Genomic DNA, 22,238 nt, shown 5'->3' on the forward strand with positions numbered 1-22,238 from the left:
CATTCCCCGGCTCTGGGAGGACCGCAGATGTCCGACCCCGAACTCCCCTCGACCTCATTGGCTCGCCTGGCCTCCAGCTCCGCCTCCTCCCTAGGGACAAGGTCGCCGGGGAGACCAGCGCCCCGGTTGCCATGACAACCGGTGCCTTGGGCCTGGCTTTTCGCGTTCTTCGGACTAGCCGGAGGCTCAGGTTGGTGACCAAGCGGCAAAGTTCCTAGCGCCTGTAGTGTGAACTCCAACTTTTAGGCCAAGTTGAAAATGCAGCCGACGGCCCCCACACTTCTAACTTCAGAAACAGAACTTCATGACCCTAGGGAGTGAGGAGGAGAGTGAAAAATGCATAAGTGCTGGCTCCTCCCTTACCCTTCGCTGCCTCGCAGCCTTGTTTCTATATTCTCACCGGGAGCTTTGGACTTTGAAAGGATGAGGAGAATGGGGGAGAGGAAGAGCGTGGCTTTGCCAGCTCCCTGCAGCAATACAGCAACTTAGAAATGGCGGGGTCAACGAAAAAAACCCGGTGAGTTTTCCCACGGTTGTAAAGCGATCTTCAAAGGTGTGGTGACAGCACAACGCTAAATGCCCTAGGGAAAACTCAAATTCTCATATTTTTGAAAAAAGTTTGTAAATACTTGCCTTGTTATTTTCTCTGTGAGACTAAAATAATCCCGAAGTTTGAAAATTTAAGGAAAAGGTTTAACATAGTCGATAACTTCCAGCTTTTTTGTATACACTAAAACTTGACCAAGGTATATCCAGACAGCTATACCCCTCCTTGCTACAAGCCGAAATATTTGAGTTTCAATAGTTAAACAAGAGAGTCTTGCGGAATTCATGAACAAATAATATCCTGTGATTTGAGTTTTGAAAGTTTTGGTTTATTCTCAGAGGTATAAGGTAAACTGGTCCAGTCTGGAAAGGGTACTTGAAGATAAATTTAGTCTGAGACCGTTAATGTTGAGCCCTAGGTAAATCTGAATTTCATGCCTGGCTCCAAAGTGGAGGGATCTGAGGCTTATTTTGCTTCCCCAAGAAAGTCAAAGCAGCAATCCTACGTTCCCTAGCCCCTGAGGCTGCCATACATGTATGATAAATGAGGGAATTAATAGTAATGATTTATCTTTGGCGAGCACTTGCGTTTTCATTATATCATTTACTAAATGAATAACTATGATAGATATCTTCAGTCAAATATGCCTCACAAGTATGCATTGAATGTGATTACTCACAGGGCTAAACACAACGGAAAATGCACAGCAGAATTTTAAGATTAAGTCCCTGCTCCCAAGGAGCTAACCTGGGGCCTAAGAAAGAAAACTAGCACTCTTGAAACAATTTGAGAATAATAATAGCTAAAATGTGCAGCCAAACTTTGAGTAGGTAGCAGGTAAGAGAAAGTCTGCTATGTAAAATGGGCTAGATTCCTCAGTTTATGGAAGAGGGGAATTTACCCTGGGCTTTGATGAATGCAGCAAAGATGAGGAAAGTCAGTTGAGGGAAACAACAAAAACTAAGGAGCAGCAGCAGGGATGAGTGGTGAAAGTAAATAACAGGCCAGGCTCCCTGGACTGCAGACACAAGTGAATGAATTCTTCCCCCATTTTTAAATGTTCTGGTTCATCTCTTAGGGAGGTGGGAAAGGCAGGTTGGGAAGAACAGAAACTTTCATGAAACATCTGCCTCTGCCTCTGAAAGAAAGCTCATGTATTTATTGGAAAGAAAAGCAATATCCTTAATTAATGGCTGCAATAGATTGTGAATTCACATCAGAAAGAAGGTATAGCAAGTATAGTGTTGTAAATTTCCACAAAGTAGACAAACCACAGTGTTGTTAGCTTTTTTCCTTTTCTTTCTCTTCTTATTTATTTATTTATTTATTTGCATTAAGGCCATTTCAGGTGGTTGCCCTCAAGGCATTTTCACCAGTAATCCCTCTGTTTTGGATGAGCTGAAAGACTGGTTTTAAAATACAATCTGATAAAAAGTACACACAAGGGAAATCTACAGGTTAAATTCCTTTTGGATATAATGTAAGTCACTACTAACAAATGGAACCCAACACTACATTACAAATGATATACCAAAATTAAGAGAAATTATTTCATGTATATAGTATGGCAATAGTCCAAGAATAGAAAATTTTCTCATATGCTTGATTATATTAATAAGTCAAAGGAGGAAAACATTATGAGGATCTCAGTTGATGCTGAAAAGGATTTTGTAAAGTCCAGCATCATTCCCAATAAAAATTAGAATTTGGAATAATTTAAATATATATGTGGTATACTAAAGCCAGCAACTTCCTTTATAACATAACATTGTAATTATTCCTATTGAAGTCAAGTACAGGCAAGAATGTTCACTATCACATTGTAACAATAGAAATGATAGCCAATGCAATTAGATATAAAATAGAAATAAGAAATTAAGTACTGTAAATAAGTCAGGATTGTCATTTGTTTGCAAATAATATGAAAACTCCAAAGCATCAACTGAAAAACTCTTAGAGGCAACAAAAGATGAATTAAGATAACTAGTTATAAAATTAGCATACAGGGAGTGGGGCACAGTGGCTTATGCCTGTAATTCCAACACTCTAGGAGGCTGAAGTGGACAGATCACTTGAGCCCAGGAGTTCAATACCAGTCTGGGCAACATGGTGAAACCCTTTCTCTATAAACAATAAAAAAATTAGCCAAGCATGGTGGGATGCACCTGTAGTCCCAGGTACTCTGGAGGCTGAGGTGGGAACATTGCTTGAGGCCAAGATGTTGGGGCTGAAGTGAGCCATGATCACACCACTGCACTATAGCCTGGGCAACAGAGTGAGATCCTGCCTCAAAAATAACAATAACAATAATAATAATATAATGAAAACATATGAAAAGAACTTTCTCATGTATTATCATAACCAATTTGAAAATACAATATAAAAAGAATCCATCCCACTTACAGTAGCCGCAAAAATTTAAGTAGCTAAAAATAAACACTAAAATAAATTTATAAAACTGGCTGGGCATGGTGGCTCATACCTGTAATCCTAGCACTTTAGAAGGCTGAGACAGGAGGGTTGTTTGAGCCCAGGAATTCAAGACCAGCCTGGGCAACATAGTAAGACCCCATATTTATTTAAAATAAATAAATAAAGTAAAATATAAACAAAAGTTATAAGACATACTTTAAAAATGATATAATTTGTAGTGGACTATGATTGTGCCTATGAATAGCCACTGCATGCTAGCCTGGGCAACACAGCAAGATCCCATCTCTAAAAAAAATTTTAGAATCATGACAGACTTACGACAAATAACAATGTTTGAAATAAAAAAGAAATATACTTTTAAATACCGAGGTTGAAACAATGTATAATTATCTTTTAAAAGTAAGTTATATATCAGGTATAATTCTTTTGGTTTTTCTGTTGTTGGTTTTTTTTTGAGACAGGGTCTTGCTCTATTACCCAGGCTGGAGTGCAGTAGTGCAGTCACAGCTCACTGCAGCCTCGACCTCCTATGCTCAAGCTATCCTCCTGCCTCAGCCTCCTAAGTAGCCGGGACTACAGGTGCACACCACCATGCCCAGCTAATTTTTAAAAAAAGTTTTGTAGAGAGGGGTCTTGCTATGTTGCCCAGATTAGTCTCAAACTCCTGGGCTCAAGCAATCCTCCCTCCTTGGTCTCCCAAACTGCTGGGATTACAGGTGTGAACCACCACACCCGGCCTATCCAGTATAATTCTAATCAAATGTCCAACAGAATACTTTTAGGAATTTGATAAAATAATTTAAATATTCATTTGGAAGAGTACCATTCAAAAATAAGAAGAGTCTTGAAAAGAAAATAAATGAGTGGGAGTTACATAAAAACTATTAAAATAAATTATAAATTAGAATGATTAGCAGCAGACTCAAGCAGTCAACTAGGTACAGGTAAAGGGCAGGATGATGTGTATCATTCAGGTTACAGTGTTGAGAAACCTAGTTATTTCTTGTGTATCTTTTCAGACACACACACCTAAATATCCTTTTCCAAAGGATATTACTCATCTAATATATTGATTTTTTAAACTTCATAATATCTGTTTGTTTGACTTTAGCTTCCCAGCTGTTATTTCTATTATCAGATGCTTTAGATGAGCCTAGTTCTTTTGAAAGGCTGTGTAGTATTCTGTTGCTTAGATGTAGCATGATTTACCTCCTCACTTTTCAACGAGTATATACGTTATTTCCAAGCCTTTGCTATTCCTTTTTTTTTTTTTTTTTTTTTTTTTTTGAGATAGAGTCCCGCTCTGTCGCCCAGGCTGGAGTGCAGTGGCCTGATCTCTGCTCACTGTAAGCTCCGCCTCCCGGGTTCACACCATTCTTCTGCCTCAGCCTCCCCAGTAGCTGGGACTACAGGCGCCTGCCACCACGCCCAGCTGATTTTTTGTATTTTTAGTGGAGACGAGGTTTCAAGTTGAAATATGTCTCTTTGTATCCGATTCTGGCTTACATGTAGTGTACATCTGTAGGTTTAGCTTCTAGAAGTAAAATTGCTGGGTTAAAGAACATTTTACTTTTTTTTTTTTTTTTTTTTTTGAGATGGAGTTTTGCTCTTGTCGCCCAGGCTGGAGTGCAGTGACGCAATCTCCGCCCACTGCAACCTCGCCTCCCGGGTTCTAGCGATTCTCCTGTCTCAGTCTCCCATGTAGCTGGGATTACAGGCGCGGGCCACCACCCCCGGCTAATTTTTGTATTTTTAGTAGAGATGAGGTTTTACTGTGCTGGCCAGGCTGGTCTCCAACTCCTGACCTTAGGTGATCCACCCGCCTCGGCCTCCCAAAGTGCTGGGATTACAGGCGTGGGCCATCGTGCCCACTCACGTTTTACATTTTGATAGACAAAACCAGGCTGCCTTCCAGATAAGTGATACAAGTTCCAGTCATCCTAACAAAGATGGAAAGTTTGGTAGCACACCATGTTTCCCTACATCTTCACCAATACAGCATTATCAAACTGTTTTTATCTTTCCCAGTCTAATAGATATAAATTGATATCTCATTACAGGTATAATTTTCGATTCTATTTGAGGATTTTTTCTATGCTTACAAGCCATTTTTGTTGTTGTTGTTGTTACCAAAAATATTCTCCCATATTTTCTTTTAAAAGTTTTATGGCTGTTTTTCACATTATATTTTTTCATCCATATGGAATTTATTTTGGTGATAGCAGCAGCGACCCAGTTGTCCCCACATCTTTACCTAATAATTCAGCTTTACCCCCACAGAAACGAAATCCTCTCTGTATCATATACAAATTCCTGTATGTTCTAGGGTCTACTTCTAAGCTCTTTTCTGTTTAATAACATTTAGATTTCCATATAAAAATCTGAGTCATAACATACTAGAAGGAGGTATGAGTGAATTCATTTAGAGCATTTGAGTCTTGTTTCCACACGTGATAAAAACCAAAAACTTAAAAGAATTTGTACATTTTACTACATAAAATATAATAAAAAGTTTCTGTAAGTAATAGAAAGATCATGTTACTTTGTTCCATTTGGAAATACAATTTCAATGTCTTTCACAATTTATGTTTATATCCTGTAATTTATTCTACTTCAGAAATGTATCTTATATATATTTATATACATGACCAGATATATGATCAAGGATATTCATTGCCTTATTGTTGATAGTTATAAAATCAAAAACAAAATAAATGTCCATACTAACAGAATGATTAAACTCTGGTAAACCAATATATATGATCTAGCAACGGAATCAAGTTGCCATATAGTATGATCTGATTTCTGTTTAAAAATACCTATATCTATAAATACACATGGAGATATTTTTCTATTAACAATGTTTGAGGATTATAATTACAGAAAACATTGCATTTCTGAAATTAAAAAAAATCTTTACAGCAAGCATATGTTCCTTTTGTTATAAAAGATCCACATCAATTATTGCTACTCCTACTAAGGAAATTAGAAAACTGGCCATAACAAATATTGGGCTTTTAATGGCATATGGGGCCTCAGGTTGTTCATCACTTAGGGACTATACTCATGACACACTCTAAATCAAGAATATTTTATGTTGGACCCATGAACAACCACATAATGGACCCCCCAGACTATTCCAGGTATGTGTGATGATGCTTTTTTCTAGGGAAAATGTCCATACTTTTTTTTCTCCTTTTAAAAGATGGATCTTGTTCTGTTGCTCAGGCTGGAGTGCAATGGCTGTTCACAGGCACAGTCATACTGTGTGGTGGCTTCAAACTCCTGGGCTGAAATGAATCTACAGCCTCAGCCTACCAAGTAACTGGGAGTAGAGGCATGCATCACCACACCCAGCTTCATCCATAATTTTTTGACAAATTCACAAAGGGGTCTATATCTCTCCAAAGTGTTAAGAGTGTGTGTTTTAAATGCCAGTGATTTTTAAATGCCACCTTTTACCTCAAAGGCTGAAATGAATTCTGGGCTAATCTAAATCTGTAAATAGCAGTGTTTTCCCAGCTGGCTTCTTGTGTTCATCTCAATGTGCAATATTTGTATTCTGACTTGCCAACTATGTTAGTGTTTTTCCCTACTTTAAGCCCAGAAGCATATTATCCTTTCTTGCTTACAGAGTAAGAGCTGTGATGGGAACGTTGCCCAGGTGAGAAGCAGAAGCACGATAAGTAATCCACCAAAACATGAGCAGGTAATTGAAGCACAGACTCTGACAGTGCTTAAGGAAGACTTTGTGAGGCAATGCTAACACTTCCAAGTGAACCAAGAATTAGCTAGGGGAAAAAAATGCAGTGATAGAAACCAGATAGGACTACAATTACCTTCAGGTCCATTGAATACACAAGTTATTTTCTTTTGGTAGTAGCTGAACCCTCTTTAAAATTTGAGAATTCCCCTAGGATGCAGAGTCACATGACTGAAATGACATAGATAACTAAACACTGGGACAAAGTACATTGAAAAGAACACAGCGTTTGCACTCAGAAAACCTAAGTACAAATCTTGGAAAGTCACTTAATTTTTTTTTTTTTTTTGAGACAGAGTCTCGCTCTGTTGCCCAGTATCTTCCTCATTTACAAAGTGAAGGAAATAAGAGTAGCGAATATGTTCCACACGATAGCCTGTACTGTTTTTTCAATATTCAGCAGGAGCAAATACAATATATGCATGAAAACTGTAAGCTTTAGTTCACTATTTTTTTTAAAGCCAAACAACAAAAAGCTTTACAGGTTTTGGGAATTACTGACTATTTTAGGCTTGAGATAATTTTTGGACATAATTTTTTCATTCTGAAGAGAAACTTTGGAAAATATTTACAGGCACCAGGACTCGCTAGATCTATGAAATACTAAGACAGAAAAATTTAATTGTGGTGCTCCTGTAACTTCCACTTTTCTTTGCAAATGAACTTCTTTTGTATATTTAGCCCATTTCCAATTTTCCCCTACTGGCCCCAAACTGACCAGGGCTACTTAGTTATGCTTAGTAGAGCTGGCTACACCATAAAAGCAACCATCTATTCTTATTGGATTTTCCAGGTGCTTCAAGGCTCTACCTGAACCAAAACATTTCCCTCACCTAAATTTATTGGCTAGAAATTCTCACTTTTAGTCATTAATGAGTTAAACTGCAAAGGTGTTATCTTTAGAAAGTCATAGTTAAAATTCATTTTATTTTCTAGCTTTCTCTCTTCACACCTTAATGTGGATTAGTTTATCAGATTAGTTAGTTGTCATTTTAAACCCTGAGGGAGAGAGATACCGGAGCTGCACATTCTAATTAATGAAGGGGAAGTGGGAAAGAGGGGAAGACAGTTTCGATGATGAGTGGAAGAGAGAGAGAGGAATTTAGTGGGGGAGAGGTATGTGGTATGAGGGTGGCCCTCGGGGCTAATGATACCAAGGGAGGGGATGAAGGAAGTATATGTAGTACTAAAGGGGTGTGGCACTGAAGTCAAACTGCCTAATTCACAATTTTTACTAGGGTTGGTCCTGTCTCTGACTCATTTCTACTACTTGTCCTGGCAAGTTATGTAACTGCCTATTCAGTTTGGTTGAAGGGAATATGGCAAATAAGCATAACCCTTCTGTTTTTTTGAAACTTAGCCATGTTAGAACATATACTAAGTAATTTAATGTGAATATGCTCTAATCCTGACCCATAGGGACTTGCCTTAGGGTTCATGGCTGCTAATCTTGATTTGTAAAAGTATTCCCAGAAATGAAGACCAAGACAGAAGTTAAGCTTTCTAGTTTATCTTCTGGCTTAAAGAGTGTGATTTCATATTGTCTGATGGGAGTGAGCTGCTGTGCAAGAGAATTGATCATTAAGGGCTTTGTTAGGTGGAATTAGAGCATTTAATTTAAACAGGTATCACTTGAAAATAATTTTTTTTAAGTTGATTGTCTTGCTTTTTACATCTCCCCCTATAATGACCAGTAGAAAACTTAGGAGGAAAATGGTCATATCTACAGAGACTAGTTGTTAGTTTAGGGCCAAACCCAGACTTACGATATTCATATTAAAAGGGGAACTTGCCACATTCAACAACATGAAGAGGGGAAATTTGTCTTAGAGTGCTGAATCTGTTAGGATAAGTAGTTCTTCAGCTGTTCTAAAAAGTTAAAGAACTGTAAAATATTACACACATATGATGTAAGCATTGTATTTTCACTAACAACCTACCATTATGCATTCATTAGCCAATCTTTTGATGCTAGGCCAAGGCCTCTTGACCATGGATCTACTGTTGGGAGTTCTAGATTGTCTTATTTACGTAAACACTTTCCATAAGGCAAAACCTACGGTTTTTTGTTTTAGTTTTTGTTAAAGGGAACATATAACTTGAGGACACTTGTGAAACAATATGAGTTTAGAATGCTTCCATTAAATTTATTTTTGCAATTTATTCTGGTTTTCTTGCCCATAGTAATTTATTGCAATGATTAGTCTTTCCATAGCATTCAATTTCATTTTTACAAAATGAAGAGATATTAATACTGCATACAAAGTCTTGGAGTGTGGAGAGGGAAAAAAAAAAAGACTTTTTTACCCTTCTAATGATATGGTTATTACAGTATACCATTAATATGAACCTGAAGAAGTATAAACTCTACTGCCTTTAATCAAAGAATATACTCCAATTACTCAGCTTTCAATAAGCATTCTCTTGCTTTCTTGTTTGAATAATCTTCCTTTCTCTGGTCCAGTTCTCTTAATGGGAAAGTCTTCTTAATAGCAGCTTGAATTGGATTAAAAGTTGGATAAAAGTGTTAGGTAAAAGTCCTGGGTTGGATATTGTTGAGCTACTGTCTTGGACTTTTAATCCAAGACTTTTATTGGATAAAAGTCTTCTCAATAGCAGCTTCAAGCTTCTCTTCACCAATAGCAACTTGAATTGGGTGAAGAGTTAAAGTATCTGTAAACCAAACATTACCTTCTTCATAACCCCATCAGTTTGTCTACAAACTAGATTCCAGTTATATTAATAATGCAAATTTAGGCCAAGCAAGGTGGATCACACTTGTAAACCCAGCACTTTGGGAGGCTAAGTAGGAGGATCACTTGAGCCTAGGAGTTTGAGATCAGCCTGGGCAACAGTCTGTAGACCCCATCTCTACAAAAAAATTTAAAAATTAGTCAAGTGTAGTGGGGTGCACCTATAGTCCCAGCAACTTGGGAGGCTGAGATGGGAGGATTGCTTCAGCCTGAAAGGTAGAGGCTGCTGTGATCTGTGATGATGCCACTGCACTCCAGCCTGGGTGACAGAGTGAGACCCTCTCATAAGAACTCCAGACTCCCAAAAATTTCTTACCACTTCCAACATTTCCAGGATTTTTCAAGAGATATTCATATGTGCTCTGTAAACTTTATCTTTGTTTTTCCACTTAGACCTCCTAAAAGTTTAATACCTGAAAGTCACTTACTGTAGGTTTTTTTAGATGACAGAGATTATTTCAGTCTTGCTCTAGCTATAGATTAAGCCAAGTAAAATGGAATAGCTTTAAGGAAAAGGAGGCCTGTTTGGGGAGAGCAAAGAGCCAAGGTACTTATTTGATATGATCATGAATAAAGATAAGGTTCATTTAATTTTGGTAAAACCAAGGTTCTAAGTTTATATTTGCAAAATATGTGTGCAAAAACCCTTGCTTGATTTTGTCTGTTTCAAACTACTATAGTAATCACTTTCTAAATGGCATGTATTTATATTAGTAATATGGCATCTAGTCCTTGAAAATTATGCTAATTTTATACTGTACTTATAACAAAGTAAACAAAAATGTATTAGCAAATTTGCCTTGTACTTATAAATTTCTTCTTCCCAAAAGGGATTTTTAATTTTGAAAGACCTAGAGATTACATTTGGCTTACTTTTTCTATGTTTTCCTAAATGCGTTTTATATTTGCTATTACTTTCATATTTACAGATGACACTAAATGATTTCTTGTACTTTTGAAGACAAAGAAAAAAGCCTATAGATTCAGTATGAAGCTCTTGAGAATTCCTATACCTGATAAATAATATTTTAACAAAAAATAAGTTCCTATTTGGACATCAATTGTGCAAACCACTTGATTCACGTGCCTCTGCAGTATTAGAATATATATATATATATATGACTTACAGTGTTTTCTAATTTCCAGAAACTTATCAGTGCCAGCAAATAACACATAAGAACATACAGCTCCGTTGGTGTGTCCAATTAATAATGTTATTAAAAATTGATAGTCTAGGCCGGGCGCGGTGGCTCACACCTGTAATCCCAGCACTTTGGGAGGCCGAGGCTGGTGGATCACGAGGTCAGGAAATCAAGACCATCCTGGCCAACACCTGGTGAAACTCCGTCTCTACTAAGAATACACAAAAATTAGCCGGGCGCGCTTGCAGGCACCTGTAGTCCCAGCTACTCAGGAGATTGAGGCAGGAGAATGGCGTGAACCCGGGAGGCGGAGCTTGCAATGGGCCGAGATTGCGCCACTGCACTCCAGCCTGGGTGACAGAGCGAGACTCCGTCTCAAAAAAAAAAAAAAAAAAAAAAAAAAAAAAAAAAAAAAAAATTGATAGTCTATTCAAAGATACATAGAAGTTGTATAAAGAATTTAGAGTTCTTATACTTCATCTTCACCAAAATAACACACACACACACACACACACACAAAATAACTGAAAAAATAAAAAAGATAGCTCAGTTATACAAAACAACCAGAATAAACATAACAAAATTCTGCTGGGGAAATGTGGCATGATTGAAATATCATTGATTGCATTTTGACAACATGCTTACCATTTTTCTTTGTTATTTTTGTGCTTGTGAACATACATAATTTTGAAAACTCTCAACTTAATTTTCTTTATTACAGCACTAATATAATCTGTATTTGACATTTTTATTGTATTTCTAGTAACACATTACTAATTTCAACCTTTGGAAGGTTGGATTGCTTTGCCTATGGTAGTTATTCGATAGATATTGAATTTCCTTTTATTATATGTGTTGAAATTATTTCTCTTCCTGTTTTAGGGAGTAGAGCTGATCTTTCCACTTTTTTCTGTAGTTTTTCTTTTTTTTATTTCAGACAAGGGTATGTCCATATGCCATAAGAAATTCAAATAGACATGGTACAATACCCTCTGATTGTCTGCTAGTACAATTCTAGCAGTTCTGGGAATAAGTTGAATCTATAAAATGCAAAGTAATTTTTCACTTGAAATAGAAGAGGGGCAACTAATTTAATATGTACCCAAAAGATAATATTAATTTAGAACTGAAGCAAAACACCATTTATTGAAAGACAACTGACTATGAAATAGGATTCTACTGTGGCATTATAGTAGGCTTTGCACTCTGGGAGAATCTTGGAAGGGCCACAGAGAAACTCTCACCTTCCTTTGATTTCACAATTCTAGGTCAAATCAGGCTGTTTATCCCCAGGAAGCAGGGATATTTTGGGGTTAACTTGGTGTATGGTTGTCATGTGTTACATTTTTCTTTCTCTCTCCTACCAACTTCACATTCTGAGCTCCATTCAAAGAAATGTGTGTCCACCTGAGTTGTTGTCCATGTTGCATGGAGTAGAGGGGAGGGTTTAATTATTTATACAATCTCAAACCCCTTAGCTCCCATTAAAATCTTGTTAGAAAAAAATTTATTTCAATGTGATTATTTAGGTTTTTAGCATTTTAAAAATGATCTTTGACTATCTCAGGATTTTTTAAATAGAGAAATTAAGATATTTGATAAAGTTGCATATTTAAAATTTTAGTAATTACAATTTAGAAGAAGTACAGAAAACGATGCAAAATTAAGGCAAATTAAGAACATTAAGACCACTGATTTACTTTTTTTTGAGATGGAGTCTCGCTCTGTCATGCAGGCTGGAATGCAGTGGCCTGATCTCAGCTGACTGCAACCTCTGCCTCCTGGGTTCAAGCAATTCTCCTGCCTCAGCCTCCCGAGTAGCTGGGACTACAGATATGTGCCACCACACCTGGCTAATTTTTGTATGTTTAGTAGAAACGGGGTTTCGCCATGTTGACCAGGCTGGTCTCAAACTCCTGACCTCAAGTGATCCGCTCACCTTGACCTCCCAAAGTGCTGGGATTACAGGTGTGAGCCACAGTGTCCACCCAACTTTTATGCAAAGGATATTTAGTCTAATTATGAATTTGTTTCCAAACATACTGCTTGCTAAAAGTACACATTTTCTTTAAGTTGGCTTAACTAGTGACTCATAAAAACAGGCCACGGACGGTGTCTCACACTGGTAATCCCAGCACTTTGGGAGGCAGGCGGATCACTTGAGACGCAGAGTTCAAGAGCAACCTGGGCAACATAGCAAGACCTCTATCTACAAAAAATAAAAATAATGAGTCTGCATGGTGGCAGGCATTGGTAGTCCCACTACTTGGGAGGCTGAGGCGGGAGGATCACTTGAGCCTAGGAGTTTGAGGTTACAGTGAGCTATGATCATGCCAATGAACTCCAGCCTTGGTGACAGAGCAAGACCCTGTCTCTTAAAAAAGAAAAAAAAATCCAAAACATAGAAAATATACATCTGATTTTAAAAATATTTTTCTTTTAGTGTATCTGAGAACTGAAAAACTTAAAAATTGTACAGTAATTATTATGGTAGTTAATATTTTTAATGGAAATATAATCTCTGGAATTAAATTTTCTCATTTGTTAAATAAGTATCTTCAAGGTGGCCAGACTTCGCTATATTAAATTGTATCCCAAAACATTGTTATGTGAAATAAAACAAGACATAGAAGAGTGCATATGGGAAATATAAGAAAAATGTGTGTCTGTGTGTGTGTGTGTACACATATCCATATTTGCTTTTATTTATATAAAGAATTACTGAGAGGCTTCAGACTATAAAAATGGTTATTTGTAGAGAACTAGGAAGAATGAGGTAAATGTGCCTGGCAGCAGGTTCAAGACTTCTTACTGCATGCTGATATCTTTTGCTTTTTGAAAAATGTGAAATTACCTAGTCATAAAAAAAAAACAAAAACCAAGCACCTTAGACAGGAGGAGAAACACCTGAGAAAGGAAAATGGAGATGTGGGGAAGGAAATAGAGATGGGAGAGTTGCTTGTAGATGGCTTGTGTTTTCTCTGAGGCTAAAGAGTGGGATAATCTGCTGATCCAATGTACTACTGTAGTAGTAACGTAAACTTTCTATCTTTCTTCCTATTCTTTGCCATATATCTTGTTGAATTAAAGATACATTCTTACTGGCAGAAAATATTGGGTGAATTTCCAAGTTAGATTTGTATTTTCCATATGGCTTTTTTAGATTGTATCACATTTATTAACTTAGAAATAATTATTAAGAATAAAAGTGTCATCCTTATTTCACTCACTTTCAGTGTTTTTTTGAGTGACTTCACTGTTCCTCTAATGTTGATGTTTTAATATATGTAATGATAGAATTGGTAATCTATCATTATCTAGTAAAGCCATTGTTTTTTGTTTGCCTATAAGGTCTGAATAGCTTTTTCCATAACATCTGGATCTTCAGGATTTTCTGTTTAAAATGCTTCATTATGTCACAGGTTGGAACTTGAAGTGCAAGATGTCAATCAAGACAAAAGTTCTCCTATTTTCTCCTCCATGAACCTTTTTCCCTCTTTTCATTCATTACAAATATTTGCTGCTAGAAAACTCTTATAAATTGCATTTTAATAAATACTCTCAAATATGGAAAACAATAATTAAGCTGAAAATTGTTTATGATTTGAATGTTCACAAATATTTTAACCTTTGAAAATAAGCATATTACAATTCAAATAGTGCTTCAGGTCTTTTAAGAGAACAGTGAAAAACAACACACAGAAACACAATCATAGTTTACGGCCTTTATTCTCCATCTCTGGTTATCTCTTTGTAGAAGCAACCACTTTAATTCTTCCAGCTCTTTCTTCTGATTTTTATCTTCATGTTTCTAAACAACATCATTAGACTGCTATTGAAAGGCAGAGTAGCAAGGTGGTCAAGAGCTGCTGGTATTTAAATCCCAGCTCTCCCACTGCCATTCCTTTTCATTCTGGATATTATTTCTTAACCAAAGCACAATTGATATTTTGTGCCAGATAATGATTTGTGGTAGGGAGCTGTACTTTGCATTATAGGATGTTTAGCAGCATCCCTAGCCTCTACCCACTAGATGCCAGCAGCACTGCCACCCCAGCTATCACAACTAAAAATGTCTCTAGGTATTGTCAAATGTCCCCTGGGGTTGGGGGCAGCATCACCCCCAGTTGAAAACCACCGATCTTGGGGAAATTAACTAAGTTTCCTGTGCTTTTGCTCACTCATCAGCAAACTTGGAATTAGTAATACCAACCTTATAGACTACTACCTTATTAATATAGGTATTAATAATACCAACCTTAATTCCAATTAACTTGGAATTAATACCAACCTTAATCCTAATATCATGGATAGTATTTGTGAAGCACTTACTGCGTAGACCACGAAAAATATTCTATATTTACTCAATAAAATGGCATTGAACATTTTTCATCTCTATGTTTTATCCATTAGACTTCCATGCCCCTGTTTTTCCAGTTCAATGATCTCAATTTCAATTTTGTCAATATTCAGCCTTTATAACCATTGCAACCATGTAATTACTCAAAACTGAGTTGCATAGTGTACTTGTATTATATTAATTTTCTTGTGCTATTTTATTTTCCTTCTAGAGTAAATAACTGTCCTTTTTTGTTTGCTTGCTTGGTTTTCTGTGTACCTAAATATCCCTAAACTATCAGAAACATTAATCTCCTCTCAAGAAGGTTGGCAAACAAACAAGTTTTTCCATTTCAGGGACTTTCTTATTAGAGCTTTGCATTCTCCTACTCTAATATGTACTTGTTCTTTAGGCCTGCTGCATAGATGTCATTCTGGAATTTCTTTGTACCCTTGTTCTGGGGATTCTCTTTACCTTTATTGTGTGTTTGATCCTTTATTTCTGAGTCTTATGTCCTTTTCCTTCTAGTTTGCTCCTTTGATTTAATGGAATACATCTTTCATTTTAATTAAAAAAAATTTTTTTTTTTGAGACAGGGTTTTACTCTGTCACCCAGGCTAGAGTGGAGTGTCACCATCACAGCTCACTTCAGTGAGCTCAGGCTGAAGCAATCCTCCTACCTCAGCCTCCCAAGCAGCTGGTATTACAACTGTGCACCATCACATCCAGCCAATTATTTTCTGTAGAGATGGGTGGTTGCGGGGGTTGTCACTACGTTGCTCAGCTTGTCTCAAATTCTGGGCTCAAACACAAACCTCCCACCTCCGCATCCCAAACAACTGGGATTACATGTGTATGCCACTATACTGGGCCTAAAAATGCATTTATACTACATATAATATTGGAAATTATTTTCCCTCAAAATATTAAAAGGAGCGCTCTATTGTCTCTGGACTTTCAGAATTGTAGCTGAAAAGTCTAGTTCCTGAGTTTTTTAATGTAAATTGTTTTCCCTCAGTGGAAAGTTTGGGATCTTTATCCTAAAACTTTTGTCTGGTGCTTAGACATTTCACAATAATTAACCTAGTATAGGTCTTTTAAAATCATGCTGGGCACTGGAAATTCAGGTCTTTCAGTTTAAGAAATTTTCTTGCATCATAACTCCATTAACTACCTGCCTCACCCCCACCCTAGTATAGTATCTCTGTTCTCTCTCTGTGGTGCTACCATTAATCAGATGCTAAATCTCTAATTTTCTTATGCTTCTTCTTGCTAATTTTATCTTATTGTCTTCCCCCTTGCATTTTCTGAGAAATATCTTAGATGTCATCCTTCCTTTTTCCACTGAATTTTTATGTCCTATTTTTAATATACAGGAGCTCTTTCTGGTTCTTTGAATGATTCTTTTAAAAACACACAGTATTACCTGGGCATGATGGCTTGTGCCTTTAATCACAGCTACTCAGGAGGCTGAGGTGAGAAGATCACTTGAGCCCAGGAGTTTGAGGTAGCAGTGAGCTATGAGCGTCACTGCACTCCAGCCTGGGCAATATATAATACACACACACACGCATACACACACAATATTATGTTATGTTACCTGGCATACAACATCTTCTTTCATCTCTTTGAAGGTGACAGTGATACTTTATTTACTTCAAATGCTATTTTTTTCTGTTTATTGTTATCTTCTCTCTCACATTAGAGGTTTCCCTCAAATGACTTGTGATCTTTGTCTACCCTTTTGTGTTTAAGAATGAGTTACTACATCATAACCCCATCATACATCATGGAGTGTATTTGGTTATGATGTAGTAACTCATTCTTAAACACAAATGCAAGGTTGCTTTACCATTTAAAAAGTAATCAATGTAACTCAGCTTATCAACAGACTAAAAACAAAACAAAAACAACATATGATCTCTTATGTCATCCCCTCCCAAAGCATTTGAAATAAATGTAATAACCATTCAAGATTCAAAAAAAAGAAAAATAAAACTCAGCAAATTAGGAGTAGAAGATAACGTCCTCAACCTGATAAAGGATATCTACAAAAAAAACTAGAGCTAACATACTTAATAATGAAAGATGTTTATTTTCTTTTAAAAATCAGAAACAAAGAAAATACATTTGTTCTAACAACTTCGGTGTATTAGTCAGGGTTCTCCAGAGAAACAGAACCAATAGGATGGATCTCTCTCCCATCTGACTCCATAATCCATATTGTAATATCAAATATCCATAATACCTGAGATATTAGAGGAATTGGCTGACATGATTATGGAGGCTGAAAAGACCCACAACCTGCCATCTGCAAGTTGGAGACCCATGAAAGAAAGTGGTATAATTTCAGTCCGAGTCCGAAGGCCTGAGAATCAGGGGAGAATCAGTGCAAATCTTAGTCCAAGGGCAAGAGAAGTCCAATGTCCCAGCTCAAACAGGCAGACAGGAAGAAAAGGAGGGAGTTTATCTTTCCTGTCGTTTTGTTCTATTCAGGCCCTCAACAGATTGGATGATGCCCACCCACACCGAATCCACTGATTCAAATGCTCATCTCATTCAAATACATCCTCATAGACACATGCGGAAATAATGGTGAATTTGTGTACACTTTGGCACAACCAAGTTGACACATTAACCATCATATTTCGTTAAATCATATATTAACTGCCCTGTTCAGAGCAATGAGGCAAGAAAAAGAAATAAGAGATATACAGATTATAAAGGAAGAAATAAAACTATCAGCATTCTCAGATGGTATAATTTTTACCCCTTCCCCTCCCAAAGATTATTTAAAATTCTACTAAAATTAATAAGTGAGTTTAGCCAGGTCACAGAACATATGATTAACATACAAAAGTAAGTTCTATTTCTTAGCCATAGGTCTGACTTAAAAAAATTGCATTTCTCTGTATACTTGTAATTAAACAATTAGAAATTGACATTTAAAAAATATGACAATAGCATCAAAAAGGATGAATAATAAGGGATAAATCTAAGAAAATGTGTAAAATTTCTATATTGAAACCTATAAGACATTGGTGAGAGAAATGAAAGAAGACTTAATAAGTGGAGAAACATACCATGTTTATGGATTCAAAGACTCTTTTTAATGGGTAAATTTATCTCACATGTATCTATAGAATCTGTGCAATTTCAGTCAAGATCTAAGCAGCTTTTTGAATGGAAATTGATAGGCATATTCTAAACTTTGTTTGGAAATTCAAAGGACCTGGTATAATAAGCAAAATGATTTTAAAACAGAAAAACAAGAAAGGCCTCACACTGTCTGATTTCAGTACTTATTCAGCTGCAGTATTCAAGACAGTGTTGTATTGGGAGTAAGGATAGATATATATAGATAAAGATAGTGCAGAAAGATGCCCACGTATATACAATTAAATGATCCCAACAAAGATGACAGAGTAATTTCATGAGGTAAAACATTGTTAGTAAATGGTACTGGAACATCCATATGCAGAAAATTGAAGCTAAAACCTATCTCCACCATATAAAGAAATTAACTTGAAATTTTACATAGACAAAAATGTAAAACCTAAAGCTATATAAATTTCTAGGGAAAATTCTTTGGGACCTTTGATAGTAAAACTTTCTTAGATAGGACATAAAAAGCATGAACTATTAAAAAATTGGAAAATTAGAGTTTATAAAAATTAAGACCTTGTGCTCTTCAAAAGATTCCTGCAAAAGCAAAAAAAAAAAAAAAATAAATAAATGAATAAAACCAGCCACAGATTGCGACAAAATATGTGTGAAGAATACATCTGATTAAGAATTTATATCCAGAATATATGAAGAACTTTCTTTTTTTTTTTTTTTTGAGACGGAGTCTCGCTGTGTCGCCCAGGCTGGAGTACAGTGGCCGGATCTCAGCTCACCGCAAGCCCCACCTCCCGGGTTTACGCCATTCTCCTGCCTCAGCCTCCCGAGTAGCTGGGACTACAGGCGCCCGCCACCTCGCCCGGCTAGTTTTTTGTATTTTTTAGTAGAGACGGGGTTTCACTGTGTTAGCCAGGATGGTCTCGATCTCCTGACCACGTGATCCGCCCGTCTCGGCCTCCCAAAGTGCTGGGATTACAGGCTTGAGCCACCGCGCCCGGCCAGAACTTTCAAAACTAAAGAAAACAATTCATTTTTTTAATTGGGCAAAAGATTTAAATATTTTAATAAAGAAGATATCCAGGTAGCAAATAAACACATGATATTCACCAAAACTAGGAAAATGCAAATTAAGATGAATATCACTATATACCTACCAGAATGGCTATATTTTAAAAGTTTGACACTGCCAATTACTGGTAAAGATGCAAATCAGCGGTTACTTTCAAATGCTGCTGGTAGGAATGCAATATGGCACAGCCATTTGGCATTTTCTTATAAATTCAGACCCAGATTCATGAGAATGAGACCTGTGCAATTGAACAGGGTCTCATGCTCAAAGGAGTCCCATGCTCAGCTTAATATTCCACTGTTAGTATCTTGAAATTCTAATAATTTTATCTCTAAACCTGTGTTTTATAAATAAGCCTGTTGGAACACTGGAATATGAAATACGTCTGCCAGTACTTGCTGCCCTGTTTGCATGTAGTGTTGGAGATACCCCATGAACACAGAATTCCAAGAGACCCAGTGGTGCCTAGAAGTTTAATGAGACTCACAGCTAGCACAAGGTAAGCATGTTACAGCTAAGTCTGAGTAAACATAAATACTGATAACCTCTTGAGGGTATGTTTTTTATTTGAATGAGAGTTGTTTCTAATGCAAAAAGAAGACAATGGCATTCTAAGAAACACAAATGAGCAAGGAATCCTGTGATATCCTTTCTTATTCCTGTTGTTTCCTGGTATTACACAGCTGGTTTTGCTGAAAGTAATAATGCCATAAGTCAAAGGTAGAGAGTGTTGGTAGAATGTGTTAGTAGACTTGAAATTAAAAATTGAGTGAATTTTGTGTAGTGTGTCCACTGTTCAGGTAAGAATAAAATATATATGCATGTATGAGCCACAAAATAAGAATTTTGTGATTTTGGTGATTCTACATAGGAGTTAAATGTACATGTTTCTATTTAAAGCTAGCATTATGCAATATAAAGACAAATGGCAAAATTCAGCCTAATAATTTAAAATTTTTCCTTCCTTAGAAAAAAATTTTAACTAGCAAATAAAAAATAAAAAACCATGACAAGCTGGAAAAAAGACTAAGGAAGAAAGGAAAGAGCTTTATATTTTATATTTTTAATGATACTTTTTTTCTGCTTTTTGAACAAGGGGCTCATTACATAATGTAGCTGACCCCGTATAAATTAAACATACATTTATCATAGACAAGTTAATCCAATTATTGGGCTTCCGTGTAAGGTTGTCAGGAGATAGCCAACCATATCTTTGGCAACCCAACAATTTTTAGCGTGAAGTCTTTTCTCTCCTTGATTTCTCTAAGAAGGAAACCTCCATTCATTCCTTTTCAGGAATGAATTAGTTTGCTTCTTGATTTTCCCAGCTACAGATACTTAACTTTTAACTTCCTCTGTTCAGCTGAGAAATCAGTTATTACTTGATCATATGCTTTCTGGTTTTTAACCTATTTTTGACAGTTCTCACTGTTGTTATTTTATCTCTAGTTCTCCTTTTCTTTAAGGTTCTAAATTTTTAAAAATTTATTTCCTGCCATCATTTTTGTGATGTTTGGGAAGGAGAATTGATAAGCTCATATAGGTGTTCTATTCACTATCTTTTACTGGAGATACACACACACACACACACACATATATATATCCAGTAAATATATATATATACGTTTATCTATCCAGTAAAAAAAAAATCTATATTTAAATTTTGGATGTCATTGCAAAGATTTTTAAAATTAATTTTATTTTCTACAGATTCCTATCACTAAAAAAAAAAAACCCTAAGTATTTTATTAAGTATCTTTTATACAATACAACTTTACAAAATAAACAGGACAGGCCCACAGAGATAATAGAACCTGAAAGAAGGATCCATGTCTATAGGAATAGTAGAGATTATGGCATCTTCTCAGCAGGGAATTCTGCGCACCCCACCTCCCTTAGTGGGTTAAAAACACTGTCAGGTAACTGGTTATAACTGGAACTGAGTCTGTGGTAGAGATATAAAGTTGGGTGTCATTAACAACTGAAACTAATCAGATTCAATTCCACCCTGGCGTCTGCTTATCTCAAGACTCAAACTGGCCTGGGGCAACTAAAGACCCTCCTCCAACCTCTTGGTGACTCTTCTGCCCATCCCCCTTATTTCGTTAACTCATGTTTAGTTTTTCAGACTAAATGTCACCTACTCCAGGAAGTCTTTCCTGAAACCATTCTACTAAGCTAATTTAGGTGTTCTTCCTTACCTCAAGTTTTTATTTTCATAATAACTTCAGTTCTCAGGTTATAGGTATATTCTTTATCACTGTATTTACCATATTATAATTATTCATAAATATTTCAGGGATCAGCAAACTTTTCTGTGAGGTTTATAGTAAGTAAATATTTTAGAACTTGTAGGCCAAGAGGCAAAATCAAGGATATTCTGTAGGTACTTATATAACAAAAGAGAAAACAATTTCCCACAATTTTTTTTTGGCAAAATTAAAAATATAATATTGAGTATTATTTTTATAATTCCAGTATACTAATCAGAAGAATGGAATTATTTCGGTGGGGATAACATTTTTCTTAATTGGGGTTGAAAGCTAGTGTTCCCTGTCATCACATTTATCTGTAATATTTACCTGTATATATTTAGCTGTAAAAATAAGTTTACCTGTACCTATTCATCTGTAAAAACCATTCTTAGGTCACAAGTCTTACAAAAACATGCAGTGTAGTTTGCTGAGCCTGGATCTATTTAACTATTTGTCTCTACCATATTTTGAGTTATGAGATTTGTTTTGGCTCTTAGTCATCTTTGAATTCCCAGGCAACACACTACCTGGCACATTATAGGTGCTAAGTAACTTTAAACAAGTTTTGTTTTGTTTTGTTTTGTTTTAAGCAATGAAGAGATTTGAGTCTTGGATATCTCAGACTTTTATCTTGATGGATAGTACTTTGACTTTTTTTCTGAGCTGAAATAAACAGTTTTCGCCTTTTATTTTTGAAATTAAATACTTTATTTTTGTGGATTTAGGGGTACAAGTATAGTTGTGTTACATGGATATGTTGTGTAGTGGGGATATCTGGGCTTTTAGTGTATCCATCATCTGAATAGTATGCATT

The 22,238-nt window shown here is 36.2% G+C and overlaps 1 long non-coding RNA gene across 1 annotated transcript; it reads left to right on the forward strand.

The window, feature by feature from the left end:
- The first annotated feature begins 173 nt into the window (after positions 1 to 173).
- Positions 174 to 20,071, forward strand: LOC126954724 (uncharacterized). The gene is made up of 3 exons (XR_007725698.1): positions 174 to 517; positions 6,615 to 6,689; positions 19,525 to 20,071. It is a non-coding gene; the product is annotated as an uncharacterized LOC126954724 (long non-coding RNA).
- Positions 20,072 to 22,238: the final 2,167 nt, after the last annotated feature.

Source organism: Macaca thibetana, chromosome 5 (assembly GCF_024542745.1).
Source record: "Macaca thibetana thibetana isolate TM-01 chromosome 5, ASM2454274v1, whole genome shotgun sequence".
Taxonomy (NCBI): Eukaryota; Metazoa; Chordata; class Mammalia; order Primates; family Cercopithecidae; genus Macaca; species Macaca thibetana.